Genomic DNA, 25537 nt, shown 5'->3' on the forward strand with positions numbered 1-25537 from the left:
GATATTTACACCACACTCTGAACCTTAGACTTTTGAGTTAACTGAGTTAAGACTTTTGGGGCTATTAGAATGGAATAAATGCATTTTGCATGTGAGAACGACATGAATTTGGGGGCAGGTGGTGGCAGTGGTGCAGAACGTGAGTGTTTGTGTTTCCCCTCCAAATTCATGTTTAAATCCTAACCCTCAAGGTGATGATTAAGAGGCAGGGCCTTTGGGGTGATTAGATCACCAGGTCATAACCCTTGTGATTGGATTAGTGTCCTTATAAAAGAGATCACAGAGCTAGCTAGTCCCTCCCACCATGTGAGGACACAGTTAGAAGACATTATCTATGAGAAAGCAAGCCCTCACCAGACACCAAATCTGCTGGTGCCTTGATCTTAAACTTCTCAGTCTCCAGAACTGTGAGAAATAAATGTTTGTTGTTTATAAGCTACCTGGTTTATAAAATTTTTGTTATAGCAGCCCAAACAGACTAATTCAGTGGGTCTTCACTTGAGTTGAAAATGACATCAAATCATAAAGGGAGAATGGGTTGGAAGGCTTGTAGATTCTAAGAACTCAAGAGTTCAATAAATTTCATTCAAGACTTATTCACTATTCATCTACCACATGCCACACTCTGTGCTAAATGCTAGAGAAATAGTAGAGTCCCTCTAGAGATTTACAGTCCAGTAGGAGAAATGGACATAAAATGTAGTGCCAAACTGAAAATACGTTTGCAGTATAACTTGGAACCAAAGTTAAGAGTTCTTATTTTACCTTTGGAGCAGGAAAGTGAGTTTAATAGAGACAAAAAAAGGGAAAAACTTGAAGGACAGCAGTTCATAGTTGTAAAGTTCCTCCTCTACAAGTCCCTTAAGGAGCATACCTAGAGACAGAACTTCTAGCAGCCTAGTGGGAGGATTACCTGAGATCAGAATCTTTGATACTATATGACTAAGATCTAGCTTAAAGATTGTTTCACTAGCTGCCTCTGATGCAGCCCATGCACTAATATGTCAAATTTCACAAATACATCAAATCTCACTATCAAAAGAAAAGAATGACAGCTAATATCTATTGAGTATTTACTATGTGATAGGCAAGATTCAGAGTGGCATACATATATTTACTTATTGAATATTTACAATAACTCTTCAGTACTATAATTATTACTCCTATTTTATAAATCAGAAAATTGAGTAACAGAGAGGTTAAGTAACTTGTCCAAAGTCCACACAGCTGGTATGAGGCAGAGCCAGTATTCCAACCAAGGTACCTTGGTCCTCAGCCTATGAATTAGCAACTCTGCCTCTCAACTTACCGTATTGAAAACTGAGACCAACAATAAAATATTTCCAAAGCCAAAGAGGAATTTCCAAATACCGCAATTTCGATGTGACTAAACTGAAATTGTTCACTCATCAACCGTTTACGAAATCGCTGAAATTCTTTATCACAGTACTCAGGAGTTTAATTGAGAAATAATAGCTAATTACTAATTCGCTTTCCAAAAAAGATGACTCCTGCTAGTTAACATTGTTTTGTTGAGTAAGGTTTGCAAATTTAGGCTACATTACAGGAAACTGCGGAATTCTAGGAGAAGCAAAAGGCTACCACCCATCTTTCTTTTTCCTCCTTTCCCTAGTCAGTCCTCAGCCTTTTCTCTAAGTATCTGAAGAATAACTTAACATTATCTATTTGATGAGGTGGTAGCCTCCCTGGACAGCCTATATATGTAAGCTTGACCTACATCAATGACCACAGTTCATCACTGGACACTTGGTCAGCATGGAAACTGAGTGCTTGTTTGACAAAGTGACTTATTGAAAACGTACTTACTGCATTGGTCTATCCATACGTCAAAGTTCTGAAGCTGGCTCCTAGGAAGGAATGAGCACCATCTGCCTGAGGCAGACTCACTTCGAGGCTCGGAACCAGAGCAACAAGAAAAGGAATATGCTGTGGGCATGCCGGCCCCAGGCTTTTCACCCTTCCCATCCCACCTCCTCTTAGGAGGAACAGCTGGCTCCTATCTTCAGTTCGTTGTAAGCCTGATGAAAATACCAGCTGCCTGAAAGAAACAAAACCTATAATTGGCAGCAGTACACTTATCCCCACACACCTGAGTCTTCAACCCATGCGCAGCCAAGAAATAGCCCGCAGGGATAAATGTCTGCCTGATTGGGTATTTCTGGCTGTGGAGTGAAAAGAAGAAATCATCAGAGCCTTAAAGTTTCTTGGGGTCTTACCCCTGCTCTCTTCCCTTGTTAATATAGGAGAAAGGACACAATAGGCACATACCTGTTCACACCACCACTTCTCCAGCCTAAGGGAGTAAGGATTTGCCTCTCCTCTCCCATGTTCTCTCTGCCAATGATACTTCACATGGGAACAGTACGTGAGTAACAGTTTACTTTTCTGTAGAAGTGCTAGAATTCATAGATGTTCTTCATCAAGCGTGCTTTCTAATGTTTCCCAGTCAATGATAAATTGGAAATAGGAAAAGGAAGTTGGAACTCAATTCTAAATAACAAGGGTTTTTCCGAGAGACATATGTAGAAACAAATTTATATTCAAAAGTAAAACCATTGGCTGGGCGCAGTGGCTCACGCCTGTAATCCCAGCACTTTGGGAGGCCGAGGCGGGCGGATCACGAGGTCAGGAGATTGAGACCACGGTGAAACCCCGTCTCTACTAAAAATACAAAAACTTAGCCGGGAGCGGTGGCGGGCGCCTGTAGTCCCAGCTACTCGGGAGGCTGAGGCCGGAGAATGGCGTGAACCTGGGAGGCGGAGCTTGCAGTGAACCGAGATCGCAGCACTGCACTCCAGCCTGGGGCAGTAGAGCGAGACTCCGGGGCGGGGGAAAAAAAAACCATTGGCAGAGCTATTATTGCCTGTTCTCAGGAAATTTAATTTTTTAATTATTTTCCCACTTACCGTGGTAATCTCTTTGACAATCTTTCATATACCCTCACTTTCAAGCCAAGATTTTTGAACCACACTATTGAAATATAACTATGATAGAAATAGTAAACCTATCATTTTTTTTCTTCCAGGATGGAGTCTCACTCTGCTGCCTAGGCTGGAATGCAGTGGTGCAATCCTGGTTCACCACAACATCCACCTCCCAGGTTTAAGCAATTCTCCTGCCTCAGCCTCCCTAGTAGCTGGGATTACAGGCACCCGCCACCACGCCCAGCTAAGTTTTGTATTTTTAGTAGAGACACGGGTTTCACCATGTTGGTCAGGCTGGCCTTGAACTCCTGACCTCAGGTGACCTACCTGCCTTGGCCTCCCAAAGTGCTAAGATTACAGGTGTGAGTCACTGCGCCTGGACAAAACTGTCAATATTTTTATTTGGCTTTCTTAGTTGGAAAATTAAAGGAAAATATTCATTTTCTAATTTTCTTAATTTTTCCCCCAGGAGACTTGGTGAGTGTGAGGTTATTACTGTAATAACAAATATCCTTTTTCCTGCTGTGGCCTTATTCCAATAATTAAGATCCCTTCCCTTTTTTTCTGAATCGAGAAATATTTTCTAATTGGCAAAGGGTACTACTGCCTGTGGCACTACTGAGTACAATGTCATGGCAATAGGCCACGTATCCTAGCAATGCAAACTGAATAATAATATAGTGACTGGCTGAAAAGGCATTTTGTTTGGGGCACACCGTGGACTCTCCCAAAAAAAATAGCTAAGGAGCATAATTTTGATAAATTATATAGTTTTATTGTTATCAACCTCTGTGAAAAAACTTTTGATTTTCTTTATGCAAAATAGATCTACTCAGATCTTGGAGGGGAAAAAATTCTTCCTTCAATTATACATCAGTGGAAATTATGAAAACTTTGGGAAGAAACCAAAGGAAAAATCATTCCAATAAATCCAGCTTTTTTCTGTTGTTTTTAAAATGAGTAATGTCATTTTGAATTCCCAAATCAGAGGGCATGTACTTTGGAGAAAAGAAAGGATGAAGATAATGATATTAGGCATTTCCTCTGAGTCAGAAAACTTTAAAAATTTTAGATAATTAAAGAGCACCTCAATAGGGAATAAAGAATAAAAGGATGTCCTGTGTTTGGAAAAATTTTATTTTAATCTTAGATGAAAAAACTATATAAATGTAGTTCTAAGCCATAAAAATAAAGGAGTTTCTAAAGCAGTATCCATCACTTCTTTTCTTCAAAGTTCGTATAAGAACCTAATAAAATTGGCCTATCCCTTCTCCAAATACCTGTTGTACACATTTACTCACCTGTTCTCTTTGTACCTATACTAGTCTGTTATTCTCAAATTGTTTTGAATGTGTAAACCTAACTTCTGCAAATTACAAATTCTTTTAAGTCAGGGGATGTCACTTCTAGGGGATGTCTCACAATATCTAATGTTAGCTATATAATGAGCATTGTGCTAAGCATATTTATGACTCATTAACCCATTCTTACCTCATGTAAAATTCCTTTTTAATAACTTCCACATCCAAAGCGTTATGTGTGAAGATAAATACATGGAAAGAAATCGCATTTTCACCCTGAAGCCCCTGAGAATCAATCAGTTCTTGATCATCACTGTAATAAATTTAGCAAGTGTAAACAACTTTGTGTCTTCTCATTCATTCAAGCTTTTAGCATCTGGTTCAATGTCCTGCTTTCACCCCAACACTTGCCAGCAACTTGGCTGATATCAGTGTGTACATGAATGACCCAGATGAACCTTAGCGTCTGTTTTTTAGGATAATTCTCATGACATCTAATGTTAGCTATATAATGAGCATTGTGTTAAGCATATTTATGACTCATTAACCCATTCTTACCTCATGTAAAATTCCTTTTTAATAACTTCCACATCCAAAGTGTTATGGTGTGAAGATAAATACTTGGAAAGAAATCACATTTTCAGCCTGAAGCCCCTAAGGATAAAATAGTTCCTAGTCCTCACTGTAATAAATTTAGCAAGTGTAAACAACTGTGTGTCTTCTCTTTCACTCAAGCCTTTAACATCTGGTTCAATGTGCTGCTTTTACCCCAAGACTTGCAGGCAATATCAGTGTGTACGTGTATGACCCAGATGAACCTTGACTTGGCTGATATCAGCGTGTACGTGAATGACCCAGATGAACCTTAGCATCTGTTTTTTAATCTCTCATTTCCATCATCATAATTCCACATTAGTAAACTACTTCCATAGATGGATATGTAAACTTATTATCTTATAGTTATCAACTCTTGAAACATTAAATCTTTCAAATCTGTAATCATGATCTCAGACCAATTCAGTTTCTTCAGGCTGATTTTCCCCATAAACCTTTCCAGTCCTCTATTTTCTCCCATTCCTCCCTCGTCCTGTCACCACCTTTCATATATACCCTTGATCATATCATCTACCTACCTCTTCATCCTCCATATTGCCAATATTATCATCTTTCTCCTGTTAATTTCTCTGAAGAATTCAAATCTGGACCAATGTGAAAAATTCATCTGCATCAGATTTGCAGAGTATTGTTGCTAAAAATAATACAATATTATATTACAGGTTGTTGCAACTACAAATTCATGCTCCTTGACCTCAACTAGAAATTCTACACTAGCCAGAAGTGTTTCTCTATTTAATTTTACTTCCTAATCCTCACATCATCAACAACTATAATAATATGGTGAGTTCCTATTATTTTTCCTGCCCAAAATAGTACCCTTCCTTCTTCTAGGAAATTATTTTTGAATGGGAAATGACACCTTCTTACAGATGTCATACCACTATCTGCTGTGGAGGGTTCCAAGTGGGCACCTGGGCCAAGCTTAAACAGTTTTAGTTTCCTGTTTACCCAGAAATATTTGATTGATACAGAAATGAAAATATGGCCAAAGCAGATAAAATGCAGTTCCTCCACAGACATTTTTTTTAACTAGAAGTGAAGAAGAAGAATGGTAAGGAAAAAAACAAAACAAAACGAAAAGAGTAAGAGAAAAAAGAAGGAAGAGAACCACAATCACAGTAGAAATGTATAAATATGTTCACATCCATAGTGACCTCTGAGAGCCAGGATCCAAACCTAAATATCTCTGATGTGGAGCCAGTTCTTTTTTTTTCTCTCTCTCTTTTTTTAAATTATACTTTAATTCCTGGGGTACATGTGCAGAATGTGCAGTTTTGTTACCTAGGTATCCATGTGCCATGGTGGTGTGCTGCACCCATCAATCCGTCGCCTACATGAGGTATTTCTCCTAATGCTATCCCTCCCCTAGTCCCCCATCCCCTGACAGGCCCCAGTGTGTGATGTTCTCCTCCCTGTGTCCATGCGTTCTCATTGTTCAACTCTCACTTATGAGTGAGAACATGCGGTGTTTGATTTTCTGTTCTTGTGATAGTTTGCTGCGAATGATGGTTTCCAGCTTCATCCATGTCCCTGCAAAGGACATGAACTCATCATTTTTTATGGCTACATAGTATTCCGTGGTATATATGTGTCACATTTTCTTTATCCAGTCTATTACCGATGTACATTTGTCTTAACCACTATCATACAAACACACAGCTCTCCTTATGCTTCCTACCTGCCACCACCCCTCTCACTCAGAAGATGACCTTGATTCCCATTTTAAACAGAAAATATACGTCATAAGAGGGGAACTCCTGCAAGTTCCTGCCACTACACCGGCACAGGTTTTCACGTTCACACCCTTTGCTTCATCTCGTTTTAATAGGATGAGAGAGAATCCCTCTCTCAGAGGCTCATCACTCCAGTGCTCCATTTCTAGCCTGCCTGCTCAGCATTACCTGCTCCTTTGATTATTCCTTTTCTCTCCTATGTCCCCAGCCTCATTTTCATTACACCTTTTCCCTGTCAGTATAAAATCGCACTCTAATCTTGCAATTCTTAATTAAATTTTTTTTCGGCATATCCCCCTCCAAATACTATCCTGCTGTTTTCAAATCCTTTTTCTTTCATTTGGCCTCTGGTACAGGAAACTAGATTAATCATAATTTGTGGTTCATGATGATATGTGGTCATCATTTCAAGCCTGGTGATTTTATTTAGTTGATTTCTTGCTTTTAATTCTGAAATAATCTGCTTTGGAAGCACCATCTCAAACAAGAGTCAATTTCTTCAGATAAGCTCTAGCATCTCCATCCCAGCCCCCTGGCTTTCCCCTTTCAAGCTGCCATCCTCCTGAGTCCTATGTCATTCAATCCATGGCTTTCCTTTTAATACAGTTTTACTGTATCTATGTATTCTTAAAAGCATGTTGTTTCACTTTAGTTGTTTGACCTTATAGAAAGAATGTCATTTAATATTATAATACCAAGATTTATCTCTTTTTAAATGCCACTCTGATTCATTTATTTTGAGTGCTATATGGTATGCCACAGCATTTACTGTTTATCAGGTTAAGGAATTCTATTCATCTTTTTCTAACTTATGAAGAGTTTCAAAATGATGAATGGATATTAAATATAATCAGATATTGCCTCTTGTTTCTTTTAATATGATAAGGGGTTAGACATATTTATGGATTTTTTAATATTAAACCTTCCTTATATTCTGGGATAAACCAAAATTGGCTATAGTTCTTTATTAGTTTTAGACACTGTTTGACTCTATGTTCTTTGTATTTATATTAATAAGTCAAACAGCCCTGTAATTTCCCCTTTCCACAATGTCTTTTTATTTTTGGTATCTGGGTTATTCAGACCACACAGAAACAGCTTGGAAGAAGCTGCTCTTTGCTATTGTCTGGAAGAGTTCCTCCCCAGTAATTCTGTGTTGTGGAATGCTTTGTTCTATTTCATTCATCGACTTGTCTCCAAATACTCTCTTTCAGATTTGTTGACATTTCTTGTCCGTTAATGTCCTCTGCTCTCATATTTACCACTATATATCGAAACAGAAGATAATCCTCAAGCAATTAATTTATTGCTGCATACTATTGCAGAACATTAGTCAACGGACTAAATCTTAAACTGAGCCCTCTGGAAATTTGCAGTGCTTAACTTCAGACAGACAAAAGAGTGCAGGTTTCACATCTCATGAATTTACATATCCCATGCAGTTACAAGTGTTCTGCAGTATATACCACCTTCTTCGGCTGAAAAGCTAAATTTTGCAAGTATTTTTTGTAAATACAAATCAATATTTTATTTTAAAAACTATTTATTTATATTTCAGCCACATGGGCTTCAGGAAAGTTCTGAGCTAGAAATTTAAAAGTATTTTCCCCTAACGGTCTGCCACCAGCCCCCATGTATTTTATAAGGATTAGTATTCGCTCCCAAACTTTTTGTTTGGGGGCACATGAAAAGATTGGCCAGAATTTCAAATTTTTCCTGGAACAATTATTATTCTTTTCATTTTTTCATCTTGTATTTTTTGTGATTATTAAAAGGTCCTGATAGGGGAGACAAATATTTGTGCTCAGTCAACAATTTTATATTCATATTTTCTTTGTTTACAATTGGTACCTTACCAGATTAAACTAATTCCTGATGATGAGCTGTATTCTTTTTCTACCACCTGCTGTAGAAAATAGAAATAATATCTTACATCCTGATGACATGGATTTATTGTATAAACTAAATAGAGATGATCTCAATTCAAGTACTACCAACTAATTACTGTAATAAAAATAGCCTTACCTGGCCCCTTCTTTTTCAGCCAGGGAACTATCCTACCTGTGCAGAAACTTGTTGGGTTACACACATTCCTCTGAGCCAAGACCAGGTTCTTCAGCCTCTGTCCCACAGTAGATTCCATGGGAGCCCAGTCTATTCTGTAGCCTCTCCTGCTGCAGTTAGGAAACTTTCCATTTGTGCAAGGACCTGCTGGGAGACACATGCCCACCTGAGCCAATGTGATAGGCACAGCAGCCTCCATTTCACAGTAGATCCTGGGAGAGTATAGTCTCAGCTTTTGCCCCTCCTTTTGAAGTTGAGAAATTACACCACTCATGCAGAGACCTGCTGGGTGATGCACATCCGTCTTAGCCAAAAAGATAAGTCCATCAGCCTCCTTCCCACAGAAGATCCTGGGAGAATCTCAGTCTCAAACTCCAGTCTCTCTTACTGAATTTGGTGACCTATTCCACCTACTTAAAGATCTGCTGGGAGGTACAACAATCTGAGCTAGCGGGACAGTCTTCTGGACTCAGGGGACCGTGGCCAGCATCCCCACACAGACTCAGTATCCTACTTGGTTCTTCCCCAGGTCCACCTGGGCTAGAAAGCTGCATCAACTTCGATGTCCTTGCAAGACTTGGAATAAGCTTGGGCTTAGAATGTCTTCTAGTGCTGGGACAACTGGAATGGACAGAGAATCAGGGAACACAGCAGTCAGTATGTTTAGAATCCCTGAAAGGCCCTCTAAAGAAGGACAGGCACAAACAAAGCCAAACTGTGAAGACTGAAATAGATACCTAATCCTTCAGTGTGCAGACATGATTGCACATCTGCAAGTAGAAAATTCAGGGAAATATGACCTCACCAAACAAACAAATTAAGGTGCTAGAGACTTACCCTAAAGTGATGGAGAGGCATAATCACTCAGACGAAGAATTCAAAATAGCTGTTTTAAGGAAGTTCAGTGAACTTCAAGAAAACAGAGAATAAATTCATAAATTTATCAGAGAAATTTAACAGAGATTGAAATAATTTTTTAAAAAATCAAACACAAATACTAAAGCTGAAAAACAAAGCAAGGAACACCTATGGTAGAAATATTTCTCAGGTATGACAATGTCCAAAAGCCTAATTAAGGATCAAGTAAAAATTGGCATTCTTCTTAGTATGTGGTTTGTATTTAGCCCATCAACACTGCAAGTTTTGCTACTGGGCTTGTTTCTCCCTTTGTTTTGTTAAAGGGAAGCTCAGAACCACTATTATGTCTCACTTCTTATCAAATATGTAGCATCTTTGTTGTATGAACTTTTCATATCAACTGTATCCCTGGTATATCTTAATTTCCTATCTTGATTTTACCTTCATTCATCTTTATTCACCTGTTTATTTTTTATCCTACTGTAGTTTATTTGTATGTATAAGCCACTTTTCTTCTTTTAGGGGAAAAGGATAATATAAAACAAAACAAACATCTCCACACAGGATAAAATGCAAGCAAACAGCTAAACTGCATCACTAGCTCCACTTCCCTCTCTAACCAAATATCTGAACTAGAGTGACTACTATAAAAACAGAGGTCTCAAAAAGCTTTCATTCTACATTTGCTCTACCACTTACTCGGAAACTTTTATGATATACCTACTGTGTGCCAGGCACCCTGATAATTGTTAAGTTTACAAAAATATGTAAGGTTATGGTCCTGGACCATCCATCCCCAAACCTCAAACTCAAATAAGAAAAGCAGATAAATATACAGATAAGTGTAATAGAGTGTGTGAATATAATACTGTAGTAATAATAGAATGAAAAGCCTCAGGTGTTCAGAGAAGTACAGAGAACTATAGGTACAAGCTAGCTGACCACCCCTGCAAGGTGCATTATTCAGTAAATAGTCTACCTCTAGAGTTGAAATGTAAGGTAATTGGTATGTACATCATGTCATACTATCTATGCTGAAGTAATTTAAAGTAAATCAGACATTGTAACATGTACTGTCTCTTTTGCCCTACCTTGATTTCAGCTACAGATACATATTTCTCCATCAAGAAGTTTACTTACACAATGCATTCCTTGGGATTTGGCCAATTTTAGACTTGGCCCTTTTCCCCACTCTTTCTATCAGGAAAGAAACAAACTCCTGTCCTGGCTCTCTGTTTCTGTTGTTTTTAAGCATGCTCTTGGGGGGTCTCATTCTTTACTCTCAAAGTATATCCCTTCGAAACTAATCTATTGCTCCTCCTAAGGAGAATCCTGATAATTCATATAAACATTTTAACCCAGGTCTGTATGATATTAGAGCCTGAGATTTTAATCTTTCCTTTATACTAGATCATCTGTATTATATTATTTAACATCAAGATAATATATGGCTGATAAGACTTAAGATGTTTAGTAAAAATTTGATTAACAGTTATCAATTCAAGCACAACTATACCAATGAGTTTTAGAAGGGAGATGAAATATAAATAAAATAATTCTGGAGGAGTCCTTACTGTCTTATTTGAATGGATTTGTCATTTGTCATAAATATGTATATTTGAAATAACTTTAGAATAGTTTCAAGCAGCATGCCAACAAATGGAATTTAAGGAAATTGTAATTACAGTCCTTTCACTTAGCAGATTAATAATTTGGAGTAAGGTATATTTTAATTTAAGTTCTGGGATATGCGTGCAGAATGTGCAGTTTTGTTACGTAGGTATACAAATGCCATGGTGGTTTGCTGCACCCATCAACCCGTCATCTACATTAGGCATTTCTCCTAATGCTATCCCTCCCCTAGCCCACCATCCCCTGACAGGCCCCGGTGTGTGATGTTCCCCTCCCTATGTCCATGTGTTCTCATTGTTCAGCTCCCACTTATGAGTGAGAACGTGCGGTGTTTGGTTTTCTGTTCTTGTGTTAGTTTGCTGAGAAGGTTTTATGTTTCATTTGCTTCCTCTGATATTGGTAAGTGTTCTCACCTCCTTAACTAGTGTGAGTATGGAGATTCTATAACTATATCCAGCAAGGAATAATTAGCCATGGGTCACCTTAAAACTATATAAAATATGAATGAGGGTTTCTCTTTGGAAAAGTGGAATTTTTAACTGGTGGGACTTTACATTTCATATCTTTCAATCCCTTCTTTCACCTATAAGGAATCAGAGAAGGAAAGGAATGCCTAACAGTAAAGAGCTGGGTTAGAATAACTCTTTTCAACTTACTATACTGACCTTGAAACCAGTATCTATATCATTCAGCCTCTTCGTACATCTTAGGTACAGGTGAAAGGGTAGTTTAGATGACATATGACCAAATGCTCTGACTTACCTTTTAGCAAACATTTTAGAATCCAAGCATCCAAATGAGGGCCTGCTGTTGTTGGAGGTTCTAAATTCATCTTTACAATGCCCTTGAATTTCATTGTTCTCTCTCTCTGAATTTTTTCAGTCCCCAGTTGGCTCAGCTCTATATAGAAAAAATAAACACAAGTACATCAGGCTAATCGTGCAAAACTAAACCTAAGTGTGGTGATTAATGTCACAAGTTTACTGACTAATTCATTCAATAAATGTTTATTCAGCACCTCTTACAAACTTATTTATTGTTTATTCCCCAATATCTTTCTTCCTTTTCTAACATCTTTTCTAACAGCAAAGGAATTTCTTTTGGAGGAATGACCTCTTTTCTATCTAATACAACCTGGTTAGATTCTAATTAGCAGCCTTTTCTCCTTAGGGAGAAAGTAGACATATCTCAGGCAGGCCATCAGATGTTCTTTCCTATAATTTTAATCTTTGGCAAAGAGTTAAGATATGGAAAGTAGTTGGAGTTCCATCTTGACCAGTGGCAGCATTCTTGTCAGTGGCTAATGGATCATTAGTCCTCATCTCCTATCAACAACATGAGCTCCAAAAATCCTTACTGCAATTTAGCTTTTGCTTATATTACCCATAGTTGTTTTCTCTTGTTTGTAACCAAATAACTTAGCTGATAAATTACCTTTCGTGTATTCACTACTATGTTAGATGCTAAATACTAACGACAGAAAAAGAATATAAAGTAATTAAAACACAGATCCCTATCCTTGCAAGATCTTTCTGTACAGTTTTAAAGTACAATACATGCATATAAGAAACAAATACAAAATGCAAGAGGTCATTAATTACCAAATAGACTGTTTCAGACAATGAGAGTTGTTGGAGTCCAGACAAGACATGGAAGATCAGTAAAGGGTAGGCCTTAAAAAATAGGTATTAGATGTAATAGCAGAAGAAAAGGAAAATGACCTTTTAGATGTGAATGGTCAAATAAACCAGAACTTTGAATTCAAAATGAGCAAAATGTGTTACAAGAGTAGTAAGAATTGTTCTTCAATAAGATGATAATCTTCTCAACAATATAGGATCACTTTATTTAAAGTAAATGAATAAAGCGACAAACTGAGGATCAACAGCGGTCTTGAGGAATGAAATGCTCACAGAGGGTACTGGAAGGAGGAAGCCAGGAGCAAGCCAGCAAAGAAGTCTAACACATGAGAGATAAGAAAGCAAAGAATCAAGGACATTTGAAATGGTCTTTCGACAAGCGTTTAACTTCTCTGGTCCTCAATTTTCTCATCTGTAAAATGGGGGCAATCATGGTACCACCTTAAAGGGTGTTGTGAGGACAAGGTTAGTTATTAAAGTACTTAAAATATTTGGGCTAGATTAATAAGTAATACAAATCTGCATTTTCAAGGAGAGTATGACCTCTGGTGCTCAAGCCTCCAAGAAGTTCAAGTACAAGCCAAGAAGTGCTCCTGAATTTTGTTACTTGTTCATTATTGACTATCACGAAAGTAATTTTGAGACAGAAGTGTGACAATTGTATAGAGAGTGAGTGCTGAAAAAATGGAAGGTGTTGGATTTTTATTCAAAAGTTTGATAGTGAAATGAAAGTGAGAGAAATCATTTTATAAAGAGCAAGCAGGTAAGACAACATTCCAAAGGCAAGGAGGAAGGGAATAAGGATGAGAATAGAATGAGTTTCAACCTAAGATTTTCATGGAAGTCAAAGAAAAATCCAGGACACAGAGTAGTTTATCTTAGGGAATTGATTGCTTCTTCTGCATATGAAGTAAAAGTATGTTAAGAGTGAAAAGAATGCATTGAAGTGGAGAATAAAATATATAATGAAATTCAGGACCAATGGACACAACGTTATAAGGAAAATAGAAGAGGCCAAATTTTGTGAAGAGGCCAAATTTTGTTTGTGAAGGCAAAGTTACGGAAAGCTGTAAAATACCAGAAAATGGCAAATCTTCATATATCTTATTGAGACATTCTACTATCTTAAGAAATTTCGAGTTCAAGTGCTCCCTAAACACTATCCTAGGGTTGAGTCAGGAAATCATTTCTATCCAGTTAGGACTTCATAGAATTGGATATCCACCCAAAATATATATATTCTAAAATTGCTTATCTTAGAAAAGATTTTAGTTGTTATTCATAAGGTGGAGTTCCAGCATATACAAGGTTAACTTACATAGCTTTGGCCATTAAATCCTTTGTAAAAATAATTATAAATCCTGTCATTCCATTCTACGAGCTTAAGCTAAAGAGTGAACACAAAAAGAGAGCTATGTCCCAGAGTGTTTCTTACAGCAATGAGCTGTCATTTTGCTAAGTAATATTCTAGTTCACACAACGTGACCTGTAAACTCTAGCCAGATTCTCTTCTGGCACTTAACCACACACACACACACACACACACACACACAACTTTTTTTTTTTTCCTGCTAGACTGCAATATTTGTTGCTCTTGGCTTCCTGGTATCCAAATGCTCTCCCACCCCTTGTTAGAATCCTGATGTCCCTTCGGGTGGAATTTCCCCATGATTAAGTTTCTCATGGGAGAGCATTTTCTATCTCTTTTTGCTCATGGTTTATCCCACCAAAAGGAAAAAAAAAAACAAAACTATCTTTGTCCACTTCCTGGTACAATTAAGCAGTGGACATCACCTGAGCTCAATCCACTAGAACTTTTAATCAGAAGAAAAGGATGCAGAGACAGAATAGCTATTTGAAGTCCCAATCTATTACAGCAGAAGTACTGAAGCACAGACTAGACTCTTTCATGCAGCCTGGCCTTTGAATGCCTCTTGGTTTTTGCCCATTTATCAAATCCTATTGCCTGTTGGTTCCCAGTAAAGGATAATCTCTTGATAATCGTCTAATAAACAACTCTTTTGCTTAAAAAATGTCAGTGTCATTTTTTTGTAACCTGTAAACAAAAAATAATAAAAACAATACTCACTGACACTCTAAAAGAAGAATTGAACACGTTGAATCTATTGAGAGGCTGAACATCAATATCACAGGTGGCAACTGCTTAAGAGAATTTCAGATGCAGTTTTTACTATGAGATTTTGCCTTGCATGCTGACATTGGAACCTAACTTCCACTTACTAATTACCTCTAATGCAGTATCACATATCACAGCTAAATGTTGGAAGCAACCTAAATGTTCTACATAGCAAATTATCTAAAAAATAAAAACCCATAGGCTATATATGGATTATCATGCAACTATTAAAATCATATTATTAAACAATATAAAATAACATTTTGGATGTTACTGTTGTATTATTACCAAATCATTTGGCTATTATGACCCCATATTTACTCATTATTATCTTTAGAAAAATGACTGAATATTATATGTATTGTGGGTTGATGAGTGATTATTTTCTTTACATTTTTATTTATGTTTAAGTTTCTTACAATTAACATATATTGCTTTTGTAATTAGATCTTCAGCACTCTAGCAATGTTATTGTAAGTAAGTAAGAAAAGCCCCTTGTAGTATCTTAGTGCTTAATTTTTTTCTCTTTTATATTCTTCCCAAATAAATCTTTACTTTTCAATCCATCTAAAAAGAGTGAAATTTTCTTTTTTTTAATTATAACTCAAGTTATGGAAGATTAAATTTATGAACTATTTTTTACAACATATTAGTTTGGTATAAACATATTTCATCAAGCTATTGGTTAAAAAACTTATTTTTTGCTTTTAATTTCAGGAATTAAGACTCAGAAAAAGCTCAGCTTTAGATAGAAATTCCCACACGTGATCATTCCTTGTTTCCTACATAGCAATCCAAATGACACATATCTTAGTAATCCTATGCCCACATACAGAACTCAGAAAACCAATTTTTTACAAAAACAATATTTAACCATGGCTGAAAATAATTTTCAATGGGCCATATCCTTAGCAGGTCTTTAGAATCTTACTAATCTGTTCTCGTTGTTATTATTGATGTTTTTGGTATGGGCACCCAACCCAGAGAAATATTCACCTGTAGTTCTGCGTGCTACATTTTATCACTGATTTTTAGTAGAAAAAAATTGCTGCAAACAATAATTATTTTCTATTAATTATTTACTTCATAGGGTGATAAATGTCCTTGTTGCCTACATTTATTAAGTAGAATTTTCATAAAATCCTTGTTCAGTGAGTATATAATCCTATTTTACAGATGAGGAAAGATAGGACCAAGAAGATCACACAACAAGTAAGTGGTGGAATATGGTCTACCTATCAGTCTTTCTGCTATAACTTACTGATTTGCAAATTATCTATTCTCATAATTCATTCCAGAGCATGAAATGGAAATTGTTGAACCATACATGTGGTAGAAGGTGGGCACAGTTGGCCATTCGACTTGGGTCTCAAAATGCAATACTTTAGGAAACTCCACCAGGGTCCACAGTTTGGTCTTTCTTATCCATGTGTCTGCAACTTATTGAAGCAACATCTCTATATTAAAATTCATTACAAAGTAATGAATGGTACTGAAATCAAGAGTTAATTAGAATATAATATAAAGAATCATCTAGAAGAGCAGGGTGTAGTGGCATTTGCCTGTAGTTCCAGCTACTCTGAAGACTAAAGCAGGAGGATCACTTGAGCCCAGGAGTTAGAGGATATGGTGCACTCTTATAGCACCTGTGAATTGCCACACCAACCTGCGCAACATAGTGAAACCTCATCTCTAAGAAAAGAAAAAAGAATTATCTAGCATAAACTAGAATGTTAGAATGACATTTCAAGTCAGTGAACATATGATGGGTTATTTAACATATTTAAGATATATTAACAAGTATATTTAACAATATATTAATGATTTAGGAACAGTAGTATATTACTATTCCAAATCAAAATATATTTTAGAAAAATTGAACATACAGGCATTTAAAAATATTAAGAATCATAAAAGCACTAGAATAAAATATAGATTGATATTTCTTAAGTGGAATAGTAAAGACAGAAATCATAAAGTTTAAAAGACTTGTAATCAAAACTACAACTTATAAAGGGACAAACTGAGTAAAATATTCGTAGAAAAATGACAATGAAAGAGTTGCTATCCTTATATGTGAAAAAATTTATGAAATTAAGAAACAATACTCAGGTAAGATGAAGCTGCGAGATAATTTTCACATACCCACATCCCCCAACACACACACACAAGCTTTCTGCTCCAAACATGTCAATAATTGATCAAATATTTTTCAATATAATAAAAAAGACATAGCTTTAATTTTTTTTTTTAAAAAAGGTAAAATGTCATTGTAGTTCAAAGACAGAACCAAATACCAAAGGAGCAAGTGGGGCTAAAGTCTTCTGGACTCTCGGTCTGGACACAGGAGAGGAGATGGCTGAAGTGACATTCCCGTGAGAAAATGAAAACTCAAAGTGACCCACAGAGACCAGGGACCAGCATTAAGTTCATTGCTTGGCAACTAGACAGAGATTAGGTTTTCTTTGTATACAAAGACAGGCTTTTTAAAAAGCTGTTGCCTTTATTCAAGGATATTGCTTTCATAAAGGTTTTTAATGAGGAAAATAAGAGAAAGCAGAGATGACCACCTTCCAGCTAGAAGTTGAACAAACCTAGTTATAATCTAAAATGGGACAGGAGCTTTAAACCTTGGATGTGACCTGGTTTAGGAGTGAAAGCTTCACGGAGGTGGAAGGAGTCAACTCACAAATAACCTCAATATTATATTGAGAGAGGTAAATATTCAAGTATGAGTGAAAAATGAAAGAAAAATGTTCCAGTCAAGATAAGTCTGCATATTGCACTTTTGTTACACGTGAAGAAAATCCATAAATACAGCCAAGAAAATAAACTAGATTAATTTATCCTGATAAAAAGGAAATAAAGCAATCCAAAAATGATTTTAAAATAAGTGTTCTGTGGTATTTAGGGATAAAATAAAACTAAAGGGAAAAGGAAGAGAATATGAGAAATAAACTAATATGGAATATAAATGGATATAAATATAGCTATTAATTGAAATAGAGTATACTGAAATAAACTCTGAATAGAAGTCAAAGAGAAATTAATCAAAATGGAACACAGTAATAACGAATTTACCAAGAAAACATCACAGTGAGACAAAGAAATTAAAAGTTATGAAAAAGCACTTAAAATATCCTAATGGAAAACATTTTAATAAAAATTCCAACAGAAGAGACCAGAAGGAATGACAGGTTTATAACATTCAAAAATATAATGCTAAGACTATTTTATAAGAATGTGAATATTCACACTAAAAATGCATACTAAAAATCATAAAGACTACCAGATTACCAAAAAGCTTTGTCACAAAGGGATGACTTCGACTCAAAGCAGACATGTCGCTAGCAACAAAATATAGAAGGAAATTAGTCATAGATTCAAAGTGGTAAGTTAAAATAACTGTCAACCTAAAGTTCTTTACCTGAAGAAGTTATTATTTTCAGTCAATGAAAAATAAATATACTTTTAGGCTTCCCATCTAAGAAACTTTATCACCCACAAAACTTTGCTGAAAGAATGATTAATAAGGGTCCCCATTAGAATGTTCATTATAATATTGTGTGTAGAAGTAAATATTATAATGAACTGAAGTATCTATGGACAGAAAAATAGATCTTACAAATATGGTATTGAACATTACATAGCAGTGAAAATGAATGAACTAAAACTTCATATAATCATGGTTTTCTTATTGAGATCTTAGAACAATTGCTCTAAAGTTAAAGATGGATTCTTTCAGAACTACTGGTAAATATTTCTCTGGGTTGAGTGCCCATATCAAAAAAATCAATAACAATGTAAGTACCGCACATTAACTGATAGCGTGACTGGAGCTCCAAAAACATCAATAACAATAATGAAAACAAATTAGTGAGATTCTAAGAGACTTATTGAGGATATGGCACACTGAAAATTATTTTCAGCCATGGTTAAATTTATTTTTATAAAAAATTGGTGTTCTATTTTCGATATGTGGGCATATGAATGCTAAGACTTGTCAATTTGGTTGCTATCTGGGAAATACGAGTAATCATAATTCTTAAGCTTATAAGTTATTTGATTATAAGTTAAAAGTAAGCTTTTTTATTTCATTCTTGCATTTAATCATGTAAAAATGATACATGAAATGAAAGTTTATTACATATTCAGAACTATGATAGAAGCATATGAACATTCTGAAAGGCCAGTAAAGCTGCCTTTAATATTTATCTTTGAGCTTTTTTTTTTTTAACCTAGGTAAAAAGAAAAGAAGTCAGTCATATAATTATCACTATCAAAAAGGAAGAAAAATACCAGTGCCTCACCAGAGCAAAATTTTTCTGCTACTGATTTCTAAAGAAAGTTTTCTTCGTGGTGCTCGATATAGGTAAAATTAAAAATGAGAATAATGTTAACAATGAAATGTGTGTAGAAAATATAATAGAGAGTTTTCAATATTATTTCCTGTACTCATCTTAAAAAATGAAAGAAAGAAAGGAAGGAAGGGAGATAGGAAGGGGATGAGAGAGGGAGGAAGGGAGGGAATGAAGGGAGAGGAACAAAGGAAAAAAAAGGAATATAATTGTGCATTTTAAAATAATTACAAGAGGAAAAAGTCATACTCTTAAGGGATAGATCAGTGAAAGCAATTTTGCAAAACACTAGGCTCCCACTGCCCAAATATTTCCTGGTAGTCAGATTTAATTGAAGTATATAATTTAAAATCCATAGAGAAATAGAATGAGTAATCTTAATTCATATACCATAAATATCACTTCTTTTTTATATGAGCTGAAGAGTAGACAGTACAAAGCTATGACTGTTATTCAGGATCAGGTATGTGAATATTTTTGTTGCTACTTAAAGTCAATTTTGTATGCTGCAGAAAGTACAAGAACGTGTAATAAAATAAAAGGAATTACAAAAGCTGAGGAGACTATGGAGACTCTGCTGATGCAGATATCAAGCTTCTTCCAATCGTGCTTATATATTTGGGAAAATATTTCAATGGAATATAACAATAAGACAAAAAACAAATTTTCTTCTTATTCTTCTGACAGAGGCAATAATGAAGCTCAGGGGGCTATTTAAAAATGCACAAAGTGTGTCACATCTTTATCACTGTCTTGATTGCCAGGATACTCGATAATTACAACTAAAATGACATTCAGAACTGCCATAAGAGTACCTCCAATTTCCCCTCGTGAGTTTTGTCCTCAGTTGAGTTTTCTGCTTTAACTACAATATTCTGTCAGGGCTGCTTGTTTTGCATGCCCAAGTCTGACTGTAATAATCAGGTATAGCACCCCAATCCCACTGCTGATACATCATAATATAAGAAAGTGATCTTCGACCTTTTGAATGAAAGCCAAGAACATTTTATTACACATGCTTAAATACAATGAACTATGCAGACTCTGAGATGAGTTCTGATAATCCATTCCTAGTTTACTCTCATGAAAAAATGCCTGGAACACTTTACATTGTGGTTAAGGAAATACTCTCCATTCTACAGCTCCTATTTCAAATTAAATGACATCTTACCCCATGTCATTCCCAGCTGATAGTCTTTTCCCAGCTGTGCGAGCCCCTTTTTGCTCAATATTAAGTTCTTACTGAGTCAAGTTTGAGAACTGCTGTCATAGATTGTGTAGGAATACACTAGGAAGGATTTCCTACACAATCTGTGACAGCAGTTCTCAAACTTGAGCAGACGTCAGAATCAAAGATTCATTAAAACACACACTGCTGGGTGTCACTCCTTTAGTTTTTTATTCTGTAGATCTGAGGTGGAGCCTAAGAACTTACATTGCCTACAAATCTTTAGATGATATTGATACTACTGGTCCAGGGACTACACTTTGAGTTCACAGAATGTGGACTGCCTACTCTATCAGTTAACACAAATGGCTGCATTTTGATACAGCTCTTGGCTCCCACTAATCTCAGAACTTTGGGTGCATGTTCTCAATATAGCTACATATTTCCTGTAAGATCAATGTTTCCTGTATTTGGGGGACAGAGAATTTAAAATTTTAAACGCTTAATTGCCAAGACAGAGACTTGCTGCTTGAAATTCAAGAAGAGAACTCCTCCTCAGCTATTCAGTACCATGGAACTTAAAATATTCAGCAATGTCACCAAAAAGCTGTCTAAAAGCTGTCTGTCTCCCTTGAAAGCTCAGGGTTAGGATCAATCTCGTCATACCCAACACAAAGTGGTTTGCATTGAATTTAAGAACAGAGGAAGAGAAATCTTCATTTGCCCACTAATTTATTCATTCAAGAAATGATTTCTATTATGTGAAAGCACTGAGCTTTGGCAATAATGAAGAGATGAACAGAACATAAATGTCGTCTGCCTGTGTGGAGCAGACAGTGTAAGTGTAATAAACGTACTGTCAGAAGAAATAAAAACAGCTATGGGAACATACAGCAAATAATTCTGACCTGCGTAGAAAAACCCTTCCTCTGGAATGATGTTTCGGTTGAGACCTCAAGGAAGAGTAGAAGAAAGTTGCTCAAAAGTGGGCAGAGGAAACAGCACGCGGGTGGGCCCAGAGTCGAAAGTGCTCAGTTGTGCTTTCTAAAAATGAAAGATGTCACTGTAGTGGAGGATGGCAAGAAAAAATAAAGAGATAAGAAGTAGAAATAAAAGAAGCTCAGAGCAGCTAAAGAGAGAGGGAGGGAGAACAGAATAAATTCAAGCTGAAGAAATCATCAAGAAACAAGTGGGGGGCCTTGTCATCCCTGTCACTTTATCCTTGGGAATACCCTTGGGAATCTGGACTTTATCAGGAAGATGAGGAGACACAGAAATATGCAGAGTACACAGAATAGGATCTTTGTTTTTATAAAACCTTTCTGGCCACTGTGTGGAGAATAGGAAAGCACCACAGAGTTAAGGGAAGAGAGGTGTCATGTGAGTGGCCTTGCCTGCAGCTCAAGCAGCTATGAATGCATCATTATCCTGGACAAAGTTGTTTTGAGCCCACTTAGTACATGTTTGCTGTGGACCTGAGGCAGGAAGTCCTTATCTTTATTCTAACTAGACTTAAGCCAAGTTCACTATTTCGGCCCTGAGTTTCTCATCATTGAAGTGGAAATAATGATACCTGCCATATTAGATGACAAACAAAATTCCCAGAGATAAGTTATCTGAAAGAGCTAAATATCTTATCAAAGCCTATTCAATTAGTTCAAGTGTTTAATGAGATTTGGCTATTTTATTACTAATAAAGAATCATTTGGAAAATTCTGTCTCGGGGCAGGTAAACTTTGCTCATGATAGCAATCTTATTGGTTATAATAACAAACTCAAATTAAAACAACATTTCATAACCCACATTAAAGAAATATTTCCAAAATCACACAGCCCATGCCATAGATATTCAACTCCAGTGAACAAAAATATCCCCTTCCTTTCTCTTCTGCCCCATCTCCCTCCTACCTCCTTTTTCCCCAGTTCTAAATTAGTAATTCAAAAATATGGTTATCTAAAATATTCTCCACAAAGAGTGGTTTAAAAACAAAACAGCAGTAACTTCACTATAGCCTCTTTTTCTTTCCTTCACAGTTTTGAACCGTATACAAAAGTAAACTCCAAAATATTTAAAGAGCAGAATGCCAGATTCATTAGGGTAGAGTTTTAGCATAACTTTCACACTGAGGAGGTCCTTGTTTCTCTTTAAATTAAATACTTGTTAAATTAAGCAAAGTATCCATCATACTAGGAATACTGGCTAATAGAAGGTCCCCAGTCCTGACAACAAAAAAGAATAAAGAAATTTTTGTTGTACATAATATTGAAGATTTTTAAAAATTTGCATTCTAGAGAGTTTGTGGTTCATACTGTATGAGGCAAATCGCTCTAGAAAAGCATTATTATTTCAATAAGCCAAGTCATGGAGGTATTAACCACCTTACAGTAGGTGGAGAACTATATTACAAGTAATATAATAACAATAAACACAGCCATTATTGAGTATATACCATGCGCCACACACTGTACCTGATATTTTCTCATTTATCTCTTATAGCAATATATGGTGAAGGTATTATTATTTCCATTTGTGTGCAAGGAAACAAACTTCAGAGATAAATCAACATTCTCAACATTGCACAGTTACTGAACAGTACAGCCAGAAGTTAAACCTAAAGACGACTTCAGAGCTCACATTCTTAACCCAGAGTGATCGCCATGCTGCCTTTCTGATTTCTAAATCATCCCATTAGAGCCAGTAAACCTTAGAGCCAAATTTGAAATCACTGCTGACCACTCAACAAATAGTTTTATCTAATAAACATATCACCTCTATCTAGACTCAAAAGTGCCTAGCATGAGAACAGAGAACATGAAGACTTACAGTCCAGGACAGATGACCCTCACTTTTGAGGCCACTAAGTGACATTTGAAACATAGCAAGTGTCCATCTCTGTTGTTATGGTCTAAATGTTTGTGTCTTTCCAAAATTTATATGGTGGAATCCTAACTCCCAAGACAGTGATATTAGAAGGTGGGACCAAAATTTGAGAGGCCTATCCCCTATGAATGGGATTAGTGCTCTTATAAAATAAGGCCAAGGGGACTGGGTGCAGTGGCTAACGCCTGTAATCCCAGCATTTTGGGAGGCCAAGGCAGGTGGATGACGAGGTCAGGAGATTGAGATCATCCTGGCTAACACGGTGAAACCCCATCTCTACTAAAAATTAAAAAAAAAAAAATAGCCAGGCATGGTGGCGGGCCCCTGTAGTCCCAGCTACTTGGGAGGCTGAGGCAGGAGAATGGCATGAACCCGGGAGGCAGAGGTTATAGTTAGCCAAGATGGCACCACTGCACTCCAGCCTGGGCGACAGAGCAAGACTCATCTCAAAAATAAATAAATAAATAAAGGCCAAGGGAGCTTGCTCACCCCTTCTAACATGAGGACACAGTGAGAAGGTGCCATTTATGAGGAAGTGGATCCTCACCAGACACACAATTTGCCTAAGACTTGATCTTGGACTTGCCAGCTTCCAGAACCATCAGAAATAAATTTTGATTGTTTGTAAGCTACCCAGCTAAGGTATCTGTTATAGAAACTCAAATGGACTCAGACAGCTGCCACAGCACCTATTTTTCCTCTTTTTATTTTCTATTTTCTGACCATGGTCACATCTTTTCTTTTCTTCTTCTTGTTTTTCACTCCCTCCCAACATACCCTTTAATTCTATCATTGCCAACCACTGTGTTAGACATTCTAGGGAAAAACAAAATCAGAATACAGAGTTTGTTAATCCTATTCTAGAGGTTGCATGCTCAAGCAATTTGACACTGATTTAGACTTGTGTAATTTAAATTTGTGCTCATTCAGAAAGGGCTTGACCTGATGACCACTTTGGCAATCACAGGATCTGCTAAACATGTGAAGAGCAAAAATATGATAATTGATAGTGTCCAGCCTACAGAAGAGGATTGTTTTCAAGTTTCAAAACACCCATTGTTAGCAAGTTTTTTATTTGCTGAATTATTTATCATCTCATGTTTTTTATTATATCATATGTTTACAATTAGTCTTCTAAGAAACTAACTTTACAAATTCAGATTGGCATTTATTATTCACTGCTCCAACATTTGTCCCCTTTTGGTTATTACAATTTATGCTGCTTCTACCTTACACTGCCACAGTAGGTCATGACTAATTTTGGAGAGATGGGTGGGTAAAAATGATTCTGGGGTCAAATAAGTTTAGAAACTCTAATTCAAATGCAAATTAAAGAGGACCTTTTTATTGTAAAATTAATCAGGCTCTTAAAATATCAGTGTGTACCATCGTCATCCAAAAAGGATATATTTTACTAGTTTTGCAAACTTCGTCGGCCACAAGGGAAAAAATTAAATAGTACCTTGAGAGATTGATATTTCACAGAATACACTTAAGAAATGCTGCCTAGGCCAGGCACGGTGGCTCATGCTTGTAATCCCAGCACTTTGGGAGGCCAAGGCTGGAGGATCATGAAGTCATGAGTTCGAGACCAGCCTGGTCAACACAGTGAAACCCCATCTCTACTAAAAAATACAGAAATTAGCTGGGCGTGGTGGCGGGTGCCTGTAATCCCAGCTATTTGGGAGGCTGAGGCAGGAGAATCGCTTGAACCCTGGAGGCGCAAGTGGCAGTGAACCGAGATCATGCTACTGCACTCCAGCCTGGGTGACAGAGCTAGACTCCATCTCAAAAAGAAAAAAAGAACTGCTGCCTAGAGAATTACCATTGGTGATGATAAACATAATAATCATTATAAGTCCCCAAAGTTCTCTCATGACCTCCCACCAGAGATTCTTGAGAACACGTGTAAATGCCAATGATATTCATTGTCCCATGTTCTCTGCAGATTCATTTACCTCTGCCTTTGTCCATTTTCTTTTGCTTATAACAGAATACCTGAAACTGAGTCCTTTATAAAGAAAATAATGTATTTATTACAGTTATGAAGGCCGGTAAGACAAGGTAGAGAGTCTTCATCTGGTGAAGGCCTTCTTGCTGGTGGGGAACTCTGCTAAGTCCCAAGGCAGTGAAGGTCATGATGTGATAAGGGGGCTGAGCCTGCCAGCTCAGATCTCTCTTTATCTTCTTTTAAAACTGCCA

The 25537-nt window shown here is 36.6% G+C and overlaps 1 pseudogene; it reads right to left on the reverse strand.

The window, feature by feature from the left end:
- LOC129036224 (KICSTOR complex protein ITFG2-like) overlaps positions 1-18271 on the reverse strand; it is a 41363-nt pseudogene extending 23092 nt beyond the window's left edge.
- Positions 18272-25537: the final 7266 nt, after the last annotated feature.

The sequence above is a fragment of the Pongo pygmaeus genome, chromosome 4 (assembly GCF_028885625.2).
Source record: "Pongo pygmaeus isolate AG05252 chromosome 4, NHGRI_mPonPyg2-v2.0_pri, whole genome shotgun sequence".
NCBI lineage: Eukaryota > Metazoa > Chordata > Mammalia > Primates > Hominidae > Pongo > Pongo pygmaeus.